General features: G+C 44.5%; 1 protein-coding gene across 4 annotated transcripts in view; it reads left to right on the forward strand.

Moving 5' to 3' along the window:
* The first annotated feature begins 630 nt into the window (after positions 1-630).
* Positions 631-16,490, forward strand: part of OSBPL2 (oxysterol binding protein like 2) — a 91,667-nt gene continuing 75,807 nt past the window's right edge. The window contains exon 1 of one of the 4 annotated variants that reach the window (XM_077252867.1): positions 631-748. The gene's annotated coding sequence lies outside the window, so the exon portion shown is untranslated. The remainder of the gene's footprint in view (positions 749-16,490) is intronic. The other 3 variants (XM_077252868.1, XM_077252869.1, XM_077252866.1) reach the window with 3 other exon arrangements.

The raw sequence follows: 16,490 nt of genomic DNA on the forward strand, positions 1-16,490 counted from the left end.
AGAAGGGTCTTTTTCCCCCCCGAGGTGCCAGGCCTGTGGTCTCTGGCTCCCATAGTGGCGCTTAGCCATGACTACAATGCCGCTGTCCAGTATGCTATCCCTCAGTGGGGGTCCGACACCGGGTACCCCATTCCATCAGCAGGACCGATAGGTGACGGCTGTACGTTGGACCCCACAGTGGTCACTCTGGGTACTGCAGCTCCGCTCCTATTCACTTCTATATGATTTTCCATGTAGATTTGGCGCAGAAAATCCGCCGTGTAATACAAGATCAGCAGATAGTGATGACAATTTTCCTCACAGATTCATTATGGATTTCGCCTTTTGTAGCGCATAAGGTAAAATTGGAGTTAAACTCTGCAACCAAATGCTGCATGGAAATTTTGCTGGAAATGAATAATCCCTGCAGTGACGGCCATATTGGTTTCCACCCAGCTTTTCCAGGTTCCTGCACGGAATATGTTCTGGTCAGTGTATAAGAAAGCTGTGACCCTCTCTATGTAATAATCCATGTACTGCCTCTGCGCGCAGGCTACAGCCCTGAGTCCCTGACATCAGCTCACATGCTCCCCAGCCTCCGCCAGCATGTCCCGCCCCTCCGGCCTCCAGGCAGCGTCACTATTGCACGCTGCAGCTGCTTGTCTTCCAAAGCTGGGCGGTGATTGGTGGGCGGCGGGCTGCTCGGCCTGCTTGGCACTTCCGCCTGGGTGTCAGTGGAGAGAAGCTGAGTCCTGAGCAGCAGCAGCAGGTAAATAACCCAGGCCTGAGGGAGAGCAGCCTCAGTGGGGCATGCCGGGAAATCACTGAGGGGTGGGGGTGGTCTGCCGGGGAGGCTGCGACCCCTGCACTGACCTGTGTGGTGGTCATAGACACAGGCTATGTGCAGCATGTCAGCCAGTGTGATGTGTCACACAGGTCGTCTATGGCATTGCTCACACACACGTAGCGGAGCTGAACTGCTCGTTTTCAAGGACTGCTCTTATATTTCCCATTCAGGTGCAGCCCTGTCCTGGGTCAGTCAGTCCTCGTCCCATCCCAGGAGTTCTGTAACTTTCTCACGTTTTCTCATCATTCCTGCTTTCTGTCAGTGAATAGAAACCTATACAGGCCTAATTCTGCTCCCAGCTGAGGGAGTGTTGTCATCCTAGTTTTCTGGCAGTCCTATGTAAAAGCTCAGGCAGATTTGCCTCTAATGATAAATGGGGGCATTTTTTTTCCCATCGACGTGTATGTAATACCGGGCTATACATATAGGCGTGGGTATATAGCGTCTGTACGTATAGGCGTGGGTATATAGCGTCTGTACGTATCCGCGTGGGTATATAGCGTCTGTACGTATAGGCGTGGGTATATAGCATCTGTACGTATAGGCGTGGGTATATAGCGTCTGTACGTATACTCGTGGGTATATAGCGTCTGTACTTATACTCGTGGGTATATAGCTTCTGTACGTATACGCGTGGGTATATAGCGTCTGTACGTATAGGCGTGGGTATATAGCGTCTGTACGTATAGGCGTGGGTATATAGCGTCTGTACGTATAGGCGTGGGTATATAGCGTCTGTACGTATAGGCGTGGGTATATAGCGTCTGTACGTATACTCGTGGGTATATAGCGTCTGTACTTATACTCGTGGGTATATAGCTTCTGTACGTATACGCGTGGGTATATAGCGTCTGTACGTATAGGCGTGGGTATATAGCGTCTGTACGTATACTCGTGGGTATATAGCGTCTGTACTTATACTCGTGGGTATATAGCTTCTGTACGTATACGCGTGGGTATATAGCGTCTGTACGTATAGGCGTGGGTATATAGCTTCTGTACGTATAGGCGTGGGTATATAGCGTCTGTACGTATACTCGTGGGTATATAGCTTCTGTACGTATACGCGTGGGTATATAGCGTCTGTACGTATAGGCGTGGGTATATAGCGTCTGTACGTATAGGCGTGGGTATATAGCGTCTACGTATACTCGTGGGTATATAGCGTCTGTACGTATAGGCGTGGGTATATAGCGTCTGTACGTATACGTGTGGGTATATAGCGTCTGCGTGGATATATAACGTCTGTATGTACGCACGTGGTTAAGTAGTGTCTGCATGGCTATGTAGCTTCTGTACATATGCACGTAGGTATATAGCATCTGTACGTATAGGCGTGGGTATATAGCGTCTGTACGTATACGCGTGGGTATATAGCGTCTACGTATACGCGTGGGTATATAGCGTCTGTACATATAAGCGTGGGTATATAGCGTCTGTACATATAGGCGTGGGTATATAGCGTCTGTACATATAGGCGTGGGTATATAGCGTCTGTACGTATAGGCGTGGGTATATAGCGTCTGTACGTATACGCGTGGGTATATAGCGTCTGTACGTATAGGCGTGGGTATATAGCGTCTGTACGTATAGGCGTGGGGATATAGCGTCTGTACGTATACGCGTGGGTATATAGCGTCTGCGTGGATATATAACGTCTGTATGTACGCACGTGGTTAAGTAGTGTCTGCATGGCTATGTAGCTTCTGTACATATGCACGTAGGTATATAGCATCTGTACGTATAGGCGTGGGTATATAGCGTCTGTACGTATACGCGTGGGTATATAGCGTCTACGTATACGCGTGGGTATATAGCGTCTGTACATATAAGCGTGGGTATATAGCGTCTGTACATATAGGCGTGGGTATATAGCGTCTGTACATATAGGCGTGGGTATATAGCGTCTGTACGTATAGGCGTGGGTATATAGCGTCTGTACGTATACGCGTGGGTATATAGCGTCTACGTATAGGCGTGGGTATATAGCGTCTGTACGTATAGGCGTGGGTATATAGCGTCTGTACGTATACTCGTGGGTATATAGCGTCTGTACGTATAGGCGTGGGTATATAGCGTCTGTACGTATACGCATGGGTATATAGCGTCTGTACGTATACTCGTGGGTATATAGCGTCTGCGTGGATATATAACGTCTGTATGTACGCACGTGGTTAAGTAGTGTCTGCATGGCTATGTAGCTTCTGTACATATGCACGTGGGTATATAGCGTCTGTACGTATAGGCGTGGGTATATAGCATCTGTACATATAGGCGTGGGTATATAGCGTCTGTACGTATAGGTGTGGGTATATAGCGTCTGTACGTATAGGCGTGGGTATATAGCGTCTGTACGTATACGCATGGGTATATAGCGTCTGTACGTATACGCGTGGGTATATAGCTTCTGTACGTATAGGCGTGGGTATATAGCGTCTGTACGTATAGGTGTGGGTATATAGCGTCTGTACGTATAGGCGTGGGTATATAGCGTCTGTACGTATAGGCGTGGGTATATAGCGTCTGTACGTATACGCGTGGGTATATAGCGTCTGTACGTATACGCGTGGGTATATAGCGTCTGTACGTATACGCGTGGGTATATAGCGTCTGTACGTATACGCGTGGGTATATAGCGTCTGTACGTATACGCAAGGGTATATAGCGTCTGTACGTATACAAGTGGGTATATAGCGTCTGTACGTATACAAGTGGGTATATAGCGTCTGCGTGGATATATAACGTCTGTATGTACGCACGTGGTTAAGTAGTGTCTGCATGGCTATGTAGCTTCTGTACATATGCACGTGGGTATATAGCGTCTGTACGTATAGGCGTGGGTATATAGCATCTGTACATATAGGCGTGGGTATATAGCGTCTGTACGTATACGCATGGGTATATAGCGTCTGTACGTATACGCGTGGGTATATAGCTTCTGTACGTATAGGCGTGGGTATATAGCGTCTGTACGTATAGGTGTGGGTATATAGCGTCTGTACGTATAGGCGTGGGTATATAGCGTCTGTACGTATAGGCGTGGGTATATAGCGTCTGTACGTATACGCGTGGGTATATAGCGTCTGTACGTATACGCGTGGGTATATAGCGTCTGTACGTATACGCGTGGGTATATAGCGTCTGTACGTATACGCGTGGGTATATAGCGTCTGTACGTATACGCAAGGGTATATAGCGTCTGTACGTATACAAGTGGGTATATAGCGTCTGTACGTATACAAGTGGGTATATAGCGTCTGCGTGGATATATAACGTCTGTATGTACGCACGTGGTTAAGTAGTGTCTGCATGGCTATGTAGCGTCTGTACGTACGCACGTGGGTATATGGCGTCTGTACGTACGCGTGTGGTTAATTAGTGTCTGTGCGTGGGTATATAACGTCTACGTACGTACGTACGTGGGTATATAGCGTCTGCGTATGCACGTGGGTATATAGCATCTGTACGTATGCACCTGAGTATATAGCTTCTGCGTATGTACGTGTGGGCGTGTAGCGGCTGTGCGTATGTACATGTGGGCGTGTAGCGGCTGTGCGTATGTACATGTGGGTATATAGCGTCTGTACATGTGGGCGTGTAGCGGCTGGGCATGTAGCGGCTGTGCATATGTACATGTGGGCGTGTAGCGGCTGTGCGTATGTACATGTGGGTATATAGCGTCTGTACATGTGGGCGTGTAGCGGCTGGGCATGTAGCGGCTGTGCATATGTACATGTGGGCGTGTAGCGGCTGTGCATATGTACATGTGGGCGTGTAGCGGCTGTGCGTATGTACATGTGGGTATATAGCGTTTGTACATGTGGGCGTGTAGCGGCTGTGCATATGTACATGTGGGCGTGTAGCGGCTGTGCATATGTACATGTGGGCGTGTAGCGGCTGTGCGTATGTACATGTGGGCGTGTAGCGGCTGTGCGTATGTACCTGTGGGCGTGTAGCGGCTGTGCGTATGTACATGTGGGCGTGTAGCGGCTGTGCGTATGTACATGTGGGCGTGTAGCGGCTGTGCGTATGTACATGTGGGCGTGTAGCGGCTGTGCGTATGTACATGTGGGCGTGTAGCGGCTGTGCGTATGTACCTGTGGGCGTGTAGCGGCTGTGCGTATGTACATGTGGGCGTGTAGCGGCTGTGCGTATGTACATGTGGGCGTGTAGCGGCTGTGCGTATATACATATGGGTATTGTAGATCAGTGACTGCCAGCCTGGGGCTCTGACACTACTACTCCTTGCTGACACAGGAGGCAGCTGATGGGATGCTGAGTTGGAGGCCCACGGGTTACAACAGTCATTCCGTGATGAGAGTTGTAGTTGATCAGGAAAGTTCTAGGTTGCTCAGGACTGGAATCACATGACTGCTCTGATCCAATGAATGTAACTGGTATTTTCATATTCAAGTGAGTGTGTGTGAGTTGCAATACCGGGCACAGCCATGGACACAGATGGCGCTGTTTTAGCAAGAAAGCAGCCATGTTTTCTAATGTCATGTATTGTTTTAACACTTTCAGTGGCTGCACATTTTACATATGGTGTAATAGATAACCTTCCCAGTAGGGCGCTCTGTGCTTACACCAGGTGGCGCTGTATATGTATAGTCTTTCTGTGTCACGGGCAACTTCGGTTTTTTAACTTTTCCGTTATGTGAACAGACGCCCTGCTGAGCTTGTGGTGGAAATCTGTACAGGAAGAGCTGCAGTGTAAAGCATAGGAGAGATCCATTCCATTATGGAGGGATGATTGCGGTAATTAGATGGTGGATGTCAGACTCCAGAGACAGTGGAGCTAATCGGACTTTCGGACACCCAGTTATATTGCTCAGCCTCCGACAGGGACTAGTGTGTGTAATGAGGCTCTCAGTCATCGCCTCTCTGAGTTCTTACATCTGTCTCTGACTATAGTGGCCACGTGACCTGTGCTTGTTTTCCTCATGTGAGCGCAGCAGAGATAACATGACAGGATCTGGAGAAGGTGTAGTCGCTGATGGCCGCTGATTGTGACACGCTCATGTCTGTCATTTGTGCTGAGCATTCACTGCTCTCACCTCAGGGCGGCCCTTGTGTGGATGCAGTGATCAGACTTAAAGGTGCTCAATCAGTGCAAAAAGAAAAGTTCTGCCGCTCTCTAATATACTTTGTGGTTTAATTTCTTGTCATTTTCAAGAACTCTGCTTGCTGAGGTTTCCCCACAACATGACTAGGGACGGCGTCAATCACTGATAATCAATTGACAGCAGAGACCCCAAAATCTTAAGAATGACGGGGGGAGGAAATGATGACCCCACAACTCTGCACAGTGCCTAGATCTGGGGTTAGAACCGTTGCTTCACATCACTGGGGTCCTGGTTCAAACCCTGCCCAGGACAACATCTGCAAGGAGTCTGTATGTTCCCCCCGTGTTTGCGTGGGTTTCCTCCGGGATCTCCGGTTTCCTCCCATATTCCAAAGACATACTGATAGGGAATGTAGATTGTGAGCCCTGATGGGACAGCGATAATGCGCTGTGGAATTAATGCCGATATATAGGGGAGTAAAATGTATAGATAAAATCTGTTGGGGCTACAGGCTCGTAGGTCAACGAGTCATGGTCACAGCAGTTCTATATATACTGTATACATACATGTTCATACTGTTTACCTGCCGCCCATACATTGTTGGAAGATCTTTCAGAGATTTGTCCTGCTGATGTACATGGCTAAAAGGATTATATAGACTGGATATAATTGTAGCAAACCCTCAGCTGTTTGATGTACTAGTCTGTGTTCACAAGTGGCATTTTTGCTACTTTTCTGTGCGCAGCAAAACCTGCTCTCTTGGCAACAAAGAAGCTGCAGAAAAAATCAGGGTTTGTTAGTTTGTGTTGCGTTTTTTGCCAGTCTACATTTCTCTTGTTCATGCTGATAAAGTTGATAAACCTGATACCTGCGCTTGACCTGATGACGTAGCGGTCTCGCGAGACCGCTACGTCATCACAGGTCATTGTCTCGCAAGGCATCACTGGGAACTGGAGCTATCGGGAGCATCGGGAAGGCTGCAGGGGACGCCAGAAGGTAAGAATATCACGATTTTTTATTTTTTTAATAATTTTTAAAATGGGTTGTGTATGCGTTTTCACAGCTGAAAAACGCGGCGAAGACGCATACACAACGTGTGCACATAGCCTTGACGGGTCCATCAAAAAAACGGACCCAGTGCATCCGTTCTTTACAATCTGCACAGGATCCGTCTTTTCAACATTTTGACGGATTGTGACTGATTGTAAAAAACGGGAGTGTGAAAGAGGCCTTAGAGATCCAAAGTTTCCATCCTGTGTGGGATTAGAACAAGGGAACTATGAATGCACTGACAGCAAGTACAAATTTGAAAACAAAATATAATAGAAACTTGCAGAACCTTTTTTTTCCGTCAGTATTCTGCCCGTGTTGTGTAATATGATTATCATAAGTACCGTAATTGCTTGCTGAGCAGATCCCTGCTATGTCTCTGTAGGTTCCCCAGGCTGAGCTGCTCGGCGCCGTCTGTACAGTGCAGGGACCTAACATCTGGGCATGTTATCCTGGTTTATAGCCAGTCATAACGCTGTCATTTGATCGTCTTATGAAGTTCTGGAGAAGTTTACAGGTCATTATTGGAAGGATCGCAGAGCTGCCCTGTAATACGCCGGATACTGCTGTAGTGGAGGGGATCCGGCACTGGGGCAGGGATGCCAAAGCTTATACATCCTGTAAAGTGATATTATTTGGAGAATTATGGGATCTGATTGTGGTGCCCTGTGTATATTACATATATTGCATCTACCATTCATCACTCCATTTATATAGCGCTGGGTAAAAAAAGGAATGTAACTAGGTGTTGTCAAACCAAAGACTTCAAGAGGAAAAAAAAAACCTTCCAAAATTTCTTCTAGAAACTGTTTAGGCAAAAAAGCAAGCCTAAAGGTACCTTCACACTAAACAACTTTCCAACGAGAACGACAACGATCCGTGACGTTGCAGCGTCCTGGATAGCGATCTCGTTGAGTTTGACATGCAGCAGCGATCTGGATCCCGCTGTTATATCGCTGGTCGGAGCTAGAAGTCTGGAACTTTATTTGGTCGCCAGATCGGCGTGTATCGTCATGTTTGACAGCAAAAGCAACGATGTCAGCAATGTTTTTACATGGAGCGTGAACGATAAGTGAGTCGCCGTTACGTCACTGGATCGCTCCTGCATCGTTCTGGAGTTGCTGTGTTTGACGTCTCTACAGCGACCTAACAGCGACGCTCCCGCGATCTAGTTTAGGTCGGATCGTTGTCTATATTGCTGGAGCGTCGCTTAGTGTAACGGTACCTTAAGGGTATGTGCACACAATGTCTTTTACAGGCACGCAAGCTCACTGAGTTTTTCAAAAGGGAGATTCTTCAACTAACACCAGCATTTTATTCTTTTTTTTTTTTTCGTGAAGAATCGTCTTTAATGTTTTTTTTTTTGAGTGGCTTCAGTGTTTACCCAGTTTTCGGCCACCCGCTTATTTATTTATTTTTTTAAATATATATATGTGTCATTCCATGGTAACTTACGTTACATTCACAAGCCAAAACTGGCTACAGACTGTTCTTTGAAGGCAGGCACAAAAATGAGTGAATGTATATTGTACATTAAACTATTCTCAATAGATTTGAACACGGTTTGATTTTTCAACAATAAAATTAAATACAAAATACAGTATTATTACTTGGTAACTTACGTTACAAAAAGGAAAGGCAATTGTCCTTCATAAATCTGCCAGATTTTCTTTTCTGGTAAACAGGGGAGAAGCACTATTTTTATTGTATTAAAACACCATAGTACCAGCAACTTTAACAAATTTATTTTAACCTCTCAAGTTAAAAGCAACATTTATTACACGAAATATAGATAATTTACGTTACCGCACAGTATAGAAAAATATTTAGAATTGAGAGTCCTCAGAGAGTCCTCAGTGAGTCAATTCTAAATATTTTTCTATCTACTGGCTAACACGGTACCAAGATATATATCTTTCCCGCACAGTATAGTAACTTTCGTTACTAAGCTGATGGTAACTTACATTACAATATGTTACCGTCTATTGGATTAAACTTATTGTAAGGTAAGTTACTATATTGTGTTGTAACGTAAGCTACCATGGAATGACCCATAAGCATATTTCCATCATTTTTGGGACGCCTTTCTTACTGGTGTTCTCCAGTAATTTTTATTTTATTTTTTTAATTTCATTAAACAATTCGGTAACCACTAGCATCTTTTCAAGCAAAATGCTGGCAAAGTGCTCGAACAGATGCCGAGTGTTCTCTGGGCATCTTTTAAGCCTTCCAATTTACTTCTCTTATAAATTACCGAATGTCTTCAGAGAAGAAGACAGCAGAACAACGGTCAGATCACTTCATTTAACTGCTTGCCGTCTTCAGAAATGTGAAGCCGTTACAAAATGTTGAAAAGACTGAGAATATGAACAGCAAGTGGTTTTTATGTGCACACTGTTTTTTTGAGGTTTGTGGAGCAGAAACTCCAAATAGTCCTCAAAAACTTGATGTCTCTAATCCGTTTCTACTCCAAAAACTGCAAAAAGACTCTGCCCCATCCATCAAAGTATTTATGACAGAAATCTGGTGTAAAACGATTTGATAAGTGGCAGGAGTTGACATCACCAGCAGAATAGTGAGTGCAGATCTGGAGTATAATGCAGGATGTAACTCAGGATCAGTACAGGATAAGTAATGTAATGTATGTACACAGTGACATCACCAGCAGAATAGTGAGTGCAGCTCTGCAGTATAACACAGGATGTAACTCAGGCTCAGTACAGGATAAGTAATGTATGTACACAGTGACTCCACCAGCAGAATAGTGAGTGCAGCTCTGCAGTATAACACAGGATGTAACTCAGGATCAGTACAGGATAAGTAATGTAATGTATGTACACAGTGACTCCACCAGCAGAATAGTGAGTGCAGATCTGGAGTATAATGCAGGATGTAACTCAGGTTTAGTACAGGATAAGTAATGTAATGTATGTACACAGTGACATCACCAGCAGAATAGTGAGTGCAGCTCTGCAGTATAACACAGGATGTAACTCAGGATCAGTACAGGATAAGTAATGTAATGTATGTACACAGTGACTCCACCAGCAGAATAGTGAGTGCAGCTCTGGAGTATAGTACAGGATATAAGTCAGGATCAGTACAGGATAAGTAATGTAATGTATGTACACAGTGACTCCACCAGCAGAATAGTCAGTGCAGCTCTGGAGTATAATACAGGATGTAACTCAGGATCAGTACAGGAGAAGTAGTGTAATATATGTACACAGTGAGTGCACCAGCAGAATAGCGAGTGCAGCTCTGGAGCATAATACAGGATGTAACTCAGGATCACTAGAGGATAAGTAATGTAATGTATGTACACAGTGACTCCACCAGCAGAATAGTGAGTGCAGCTCTGGAGTATAATACAGGATGTAACTCAGGATCAGTACAGGATAAGTAATGTAATGTATGTACACAGTGACTGCACCAGCAGAATAGTGAGTGCAGCTCTGGAGTATAATACAGGATGTAACTCAGGATCAGTACAGGATAAGTAATGTAATGTATGTACGCAGTGACTCCACCAGCAGAATAGTGAGTGCAGCTCTGGGGTATAATACAGGATGTAACTCAGGATCAGTACAGGATAAGTAATGTATGTACACAGTGACTCCACCAGCAGAATAGTGAGTGCAGCTCTGGAGTATAATACAGGATGTAACTCAGGATCAGTACAGGATAAGTAATGTAATGTATGTACACAGTGACCGCACCAGCAGAATAGTGAGTGCAGCTCTGGAGTATAATACAGGATGTAACTCAGGATCAGTACAGGATAAGTAATGTATGTACACAGTGACTCCACCAGCAGAATAGTGAGTGCAGCTCTGGAGTATAATGCAGGATGTAACTCAGGATCAGTACAGGATAAGTAATGTAATGTATGTACACAGTGACTGCACCAGCTGAATAGTGAGTGCTGCTCTGGGGTATAATACAGGATGTAACTCAGGATCAGTACAGGATAAGTAATGTATGTACACTGTGACTACACCAGCAGAATAGTGAGTGCAGCTCTGGAGTATAAGGCAGGATGTAACTCAGGATCAGTACAGGATAAGTAATGTAATGTATGTACACAGTGACTCCACCAGCAGAACAGTGAGTGCAGCTCTGGGGTATAATACAGGATGCAACTCAGGATCAGTACAGGATAAGTAATGTATGTACACAGTGACTACACCAGTAGAATAATGAGTGCAGCTCTTGATCATTATACAGCATGCTGTAACTTGGGATCCATAAGTATAGACTCCAGCAGCAGAATAGTGAGTGCAGCTCTTACAGCTGGTAATTGGATTTTGTTTTCCCATTGACACTTCTGTGTTTGGATTTGTTATTATAACCATTATTTGCTGTTTTAATTATCATCAAACTATAACCTCTTCTTCTTATTTTGGTCCCTCATGCCTCTGTATAACCACTCTGTTACAGTAAGTGTTCACAGCTATGTCCGAGGCTCTAACAAATTAAAGTGAAACTGCAAAATTATCAGAACTATGATGCAACCTCAATGTTTCCTAAAGGAAAAGAAATGGATGCACTGTTTATTGTCACTTTTTACCACTTAAACTTATTAATATCCTTTGTTTCAGTCCCTCGTCTTGAAGATTTCTATTTGCGGTTAAGTATTGTAACCTAAAGGCACATGTGATAATTTCTTTCCCCTGGCACATAGGACAGCTTTTTCATGTAGTATACCTATGTCATTTGGAAATAAACAAGACAGGTCTTTGGGTGTTTAAATTGTTTATATTCGTTGACCGCAAGCAGAGATCTTGAGGATTATGATGAATGTCAATACAAAGTGTATTAGAAAGATGCAGAAATTCACATATCTAGTTTTGTGTGACGTTGACTTCTGTATGTCGGCTATTAGCGGTCTGTGCCTGGGGTGTCCTTACTGTAACGGTATGTGCGCACGTTACAGCTTTGCCTGTGGAATTTTCTGTGCAGATTCTGCATCCGTGCGGATTTTTTGGTGCTGATTTTCATTCAGTTTGTGGGTATGTGCACACGTTGCGGATTCTCTGCGGATCCGCAGCCTTTTTTGCAGTGCAGAAACGCTGCAGATCCGCAATTGATTTACAGTACAATGTAAATCAATGAGAAAAAAAAAATGCTGTGCTAATGGTGCGGAAAATCCGCTGCGGAAACGCTGCGGTTTTAAAGAAATAGCATGTCACTTCTTTTTTGTGAATCTGCAGCATTTTTGTACCCATTCCATTATAGAAAACTGCAGGGGTAAAAAACGCAAGAAAACCGCAGCAAAAACGCACAAAAAAACGCTGCGGAACCGCACAAAAAACCGCAGGTGCGTTTTCTGCCAGGAGAGACAGAATCCGCACCAGAAATTCCTAAGCCTAATCCGCAACGTGTGCACATAGCCTGTATGTGTTTTTGTAGGCTAAATAAAGATCTATTATTTAAAAAAAAATTGTGATGTCATTTCTTGTCCAACCTCTTCATTTACATACTCCACTGAAGAATAATGTTTACACACACAGATAGCTAGATAATAAATAGATGATAGATCTGTAGATAGATAGATGATAGATAATAGGTAGATCTATAGATAGATGATAGATCGATAGATCGATAGATAGATAATAGTAAGCCCGATGTTTAGTAATGAGCATAATAAAATGCTACATAGAGAGTTAAATAAAGACACACACACAAACACAAAATCTGCGTTAGGCCGGGGCCACACTTGCAAGAAACTCGCACAAGTCTTGCACCTCAATACCCGGCACTGCCGCCGGCACTCGGGACCGGAGCATTCAGCTGCTTAGAAATACATGCAGCCACACACTCCGGTCCCGAGTGCCGGCGGCAGTGCCGGGTATTGAGGTGCAAGACTTGTGCGAGTTTCTTGCAAGTGTGACCCCGGCCTTAACCCCCTGAACTTTTTTCATTTTTTTTTTTTTTTTGCCTTTTCGTTTTTCACTCCCCTCCTTCCCAGAGCCATAACTTTTTCATTTTTCCATCAATATGACCATGCAAGGGCTTATTTTTTTTCAGGACGAGTTGTACTTTTGACCAACATCATTGGTTTTACCATGTTGTGTACAAGAAAACGGGTAAAAAAATTCCAAGTGCGGTGAAATTGCAAAAAAAGTACAATCCCACACTTGTTTTTTGTTTGGCTTTTTTACTAGGTTCACTAAATGCAAAAACTGACCTGCCACTATGATTCTCCAGGTCAGTACGAGTTCATAAACACCAAACTTGTCTAGGTTATTTTTTTTGTAAAAAAAACTTAGCTTAAAAAAAAAAAAAAAAAAAAAAAAAAAAAAGTTGCGCAATTTTCCGAGACCCGTAGCGTCTCCATTTTTCGTGATCTGGGGTCGGGTGAGGGCTTATTTTTTGAGCGCCGAGCTGATGTTTTTAATGATACCATGTTGGTGCAGATACGATCTTTTGATCGCCCATTATTGCATTTTAATGCAATGTCACGGCGGCCAAAAAAAGTATTTCTGGTGTTTTGAATTTTTTTTCTCGCTATGCCGTTTAGCGATCAGGTTAACCCCTTCACCCCCGGAGCTTTTTCCGTTTTTCCATTTTCGTTTTTCGCTACCCTCCTTCCCAGAGCCATAACTTTTTTATTTTTCCGTCAATTTGGCCATGTGAGGGCTTATTTTTTGCGGGACGAGTTGTACTTTTGAACGACATCATTGGTTTTAGCATGTCGTGTACTAGAAAACGGGAAAAAAATTCCAAGTGCAGTGAAATTGCAAAAAAAGTGCAATCCCACACTTGTTTTTTGCGTGCCTATTTTGCTAGGTTCACTAAATGCTAAAACTGACCTGCCATTATGATTCTCCAGGTCACTACGAGTTTATAGACACCTAACATGACTAGGTTATTTTTCACCTAAGTGGTGAAAAAAAATTCCAAACTTTGCAAAAAACAAAACAAAACAAAATTGCGCCATTTTCCGATACTCGTAGCGTCTCCATTTTTCGTGATCTGGGGTCAGGTGAGGGCTTATTTTTTGCGTGCCGAGCTGGCGTTTTTAATGATAGCATTTTGGTGTAGATACGTTCTTTTGATCGCCCGTTATTGCATTTTAATGCAATGTCGTGGCGACCAAAAAAACGTAAATCTGGCGTTTCGAATTTTTTTCTCATTACGCCATTTAGCGATCAGGTTAATGCTTTTTTTTTATTGATAGATCGGGCGATTCTGAACGCGGCGATACCAAATATGTGTAGGTTGGGGTTTTTTTTTATTGATTTATTTTGATTGGGGCGAAAGGGGGGTGATTTAAACTTTTATATTTTTTTTATTTTTTTCACATTTTTAAAAACTTTTTTTTTTTACTTTTGCCATGCTTCTATAGCCTCCATGGGAGGCTAGAAGCAGGCACAGCCCGATCGGCTCTGCTATGCAGCAGTGATCATAAGATCGCTGCTACACAGCAGATTTGCAGGTGTGCTGTGAGCGCCGACCACAGGGGGGCGCTCACAGCCACCGGCAATCAGTAACCATAGAGGTCTCAAGGACCTCTATGGTTACCTTCCTGACACATCGCCGACCCCCGATCATGTGACGGGGGTCGGCGATGCGCTCATATCCGGCCGCACGGCCGGATGCGGTAGTTAAATGCCGCTGTCTGAGTTTGACAGCGGCATTTAACTAGTTAATAGCGGCGGGTGATCGCGATTTCACCCGCCGCTATTGCGCGCACATGTCAGCTGTAAAAAACAGCTGACATGTCGCGACTTTGATGTGCGCTCACCGCCGGAGCGCACATCAAAGCGGGGGTCCCGACATGTGACGTACTATACCGTCACATGTCGGGAAGGGGTTAATCCTTGTTTTTTTTATTGATAGATCGGGCGATTCTGATTGTGGCAATACCAAATATGTGAATGTTCGATTTTTTTTTCTTGTTGTATTTTGAATGGGACGAATGCATGGGAGACTAGAAGCTGGCATAGCCTGATCGGCTTTGCTACATAGGATCTATGCTCAGATCACTCCTGTGTAGTAGAATTACAGCATTGCTATGAGCGCCGACCACAGGGTGGCGCACACAGCAATCTGGCATCAACAACCATAGAGGTCTTCAGGAGACCGCTGGTTGTTATGCCAATGCACCGATGACCCCCGATCACGTGACGGAGGACACTGGTGCATGCATTGTTAAATGCCCGCTGTCAGCGTTTGACAGCGGCATTTAACTAGTTAATAGCGGCAGGTGGATCACGATTCCACCTGCCGCTATTGAGGGCACATGTCAGCTGTACAAAACCTCTACAATTTTTGGAATTCTCCTTGCGGCAGCGCGAGGATGATCCTTTTTCCTACCTAAGTGTATGTTTCAATCAGGTCTTGCACTGACCTGTGGATCTGCAGCCGCCGCCATTAATATATGTCCTTCCTTCAATCTCACCAGGTGAGTAGTTCTCTTGGTGGGCAACTTTGTGTAACGTTTGATAAGACCCTATTTGCGCTTTTGTGTCTCCTTATTTTCTCTGACCTTTGTATGGTAAAATGACATCAAGCCGGCTTAGTAATGGTGAGGTGTCAATAATGAAATAAAACACAGCACAGTTTTGACATCTTTTTGATACGCTCATTCCTGCGACACCCTCGATCTCCTGCAAAAAAGAAAAAATAATAAACCAACACAAATACTCTCTGGTCTGACGCAGTCCATATAATGACTGTCCCACGAAGATCTCCCCTATAGAGCTGTCACATCAGGAGATGTGACAGCTCTATAGGGACTCCAGTGACACACTGACAGGAGACAATGGCTTCTGCAGTGTTATCACTGAGAGTTCAGGCTCTCACTTTACGGCAACGCTGCGTGAGAATTTTCCCACGATCATTGCCAGTGACAGCGGCCTTTGACGGCGGAGTGATACAGTGCAGAAGGATACCTTCCGTCATTGTATCACTGGAGCCCTTGGAGAGCGGTCACATCTCCCGATGTGAGAGCTCTCCATGGGAGATCGTCGTGGGACACTAGTTATTAAATGGATTACATCGGATCAAGGAGTATACTGTTGGTTTATTATTTATTTTTTTACAGGTGATCAAGGGCTTCGGGGAGTAGCTGTATGGTGAGTATGTACTGTATGTATATATATGTTTTTTTTTGTTTTGTTTTTACACAGTAGCCGGATGATGGGACTACTACTGTCCCATCATCCGGCTAGCTGTCACTGTAGCAGGCATAGCCGGATGGGACTAGTAGTCCCATCGGACGATGCCTGCCTACAAACAGCGCACACACACACACACACACACACACACACACACACACACACACACACACACACACACACACACACACACACAGCCCCGCAGACACAGATACACACTTTCCACAGCATGTGCCCAACAGTTCTTCATTTCACATAGAATAACATTGGCTGTGCACTACACTGCGGATTTGATGCGATTCCGCGTGTCCAAAAACGTTGCGGATCTGCATCAAAATCCGCAACATGTGCACATAGCCTTAGGTTAAGTTCTCTCTGGGAATTTCTGCTGCTTTTTATGCTCATTTTCAGTTGCTTTTTACA

Source organism: Ranitomeya variabilis, chromosome 4 (assembly GCF_051348905.1).
Source record: "Ranitomeya variabilis isolate aRanVar5 chromosome 4, aRanVar5.hap1, whole genome shotgun sequence".
Lineage (NCBI taxonomy): Eukaryota > Metazoa > Chordata > Amphibia > Anura > Dendrobatidae > Ranitomeya > Ranitomeya variabilis.